Below are 1,514 nucleotides of genomic sequence, written 5' to 3'. Positions count from 1 at the left end.
TTTAATAGAACAAAGTATTCTAAGTATTCTTGCATTGAGGGAGTACTTGAGTGGAGGCCCAATGTCCATCTGCCACATTAATACTAAACCTATAAATATATGCACATAAATCTATTTCCCCATCCTTATAATACACACACTTATACACACACACAATTTTTTTTATAGAGATACCAACTGGATGGATAGATCTAAAGGGATATTACAGGGGAGGCTAGCAGGAAATGGAGAGCTAACAATAAGTATTAGGGAAAAAAAATGTCCTGGGATTGATTATCGTGAGGGTTTCACAACTCCTATGAGTGTGATTGAACTATTGAAATATACAATGTGGGAATTGTATGTGGGTGAAATGTTTTAATGAACTAATTATTATATTTTGAGGTAAGTTCCCTCAAATCAGCTGGGATCCAAAGCGACCCCCGTACAAAAGAATGAAAGACTGCCCAGTCCTGCACCACCCTCAACATCTTTCCTGTGGTTGCAGCCACTGCGTCTATCTCCCTAACGCTCTTTTCTGAGGCTCCTCTATGGTACCGAGCATGGTATCCTCATCCCTCCAGATAGCATACCCAAAATGCACGAGATGCGATCTCCCCGGGCTTGCTTCTAAGGAGTGTTCTGCTACACGTCTACCACAAACGTACGGCAGCTCATGGTCTAGTCAATATTCTTAACCAACATAATAATTTGAATGCCTCAGGTATTCTTTGGTCTCCTTAATTCATCGTTCAGATTTCATATACAAATGAAGTTAGTAAAAATAACCTGATTGGGTCAGGTGCACCTTAGCCCTCAAAATGAAACCTTTGCTCCTTATCTCTTTTTTTTAAATCATTTTATTGGAGGCTCAGACAATTCTTATCACAATCCATACATATATCCATTGTGTCAAGCACATTTGTACATTTGTTACCCTCATCATTCTCAAAACATTCGCTTTCTACTTGAGCCCTTACTATCGCTCCTTAACTCTTTTTTTCCAACTACTGTTCCTTCCTCTTTGTTTTCAACTTTTGCATGAATCAAAAGGGAAATAAAATACATGATTTCCACTAAGGCCACCCATGACTGATGACAACTTCCGGTGATTATAACCATGTCCACTGGCTCAGAAAAATTGGTTAGAAAAGCAATTGTCAAAAAGAATTACAGATGCACAAGTAGTTAGTGACATGAGCAAAAAGTGGAGAGGCATTGAGCCAAACAACATGACAATGGTGTTCTGGAATGACAGTCTGGGGTTTACATTTGGTGACTTACTATTTCCTTTGCATAAAACAGCTTGAGAACAATTTCAGTAACATCACTCGGGGGCTCACTGTCTAGCCTGTGGATTATTCAAGCTTTGATTGGGTTCTCCTCTTGCTCATTCCTGTCATTTTCTTTCCAAGTCATTTCACTACTCATTAACACAGTCATGGGTGCATAAGCAAATGTTGAAGAAAGCTGATGGTGCCCAGCTATCAAAAGAGATACCGTCTGGGGTCTTAAAGGCTTGAAGGTAAACAAGC

Source organism: Echinops telfairi, unplaced genomic scaffold (assembly GCF_000313985.2).
Source record: "Echinops telfairi isolate 266 unplaced genomic scaffold, ASM31398v2 ScPeMD7_31;HRSCAF=116, whole genome shotgun sequence".
Taxonomy (NCBI): Eukaryota; Metazoa; Chordata; class Mammalia; order Afrosoricida; family Tenrecidae; genus Echinops; species Echinops telfairi.
This window is presented reverse-complemented; position numbering follows the sequence as displayed.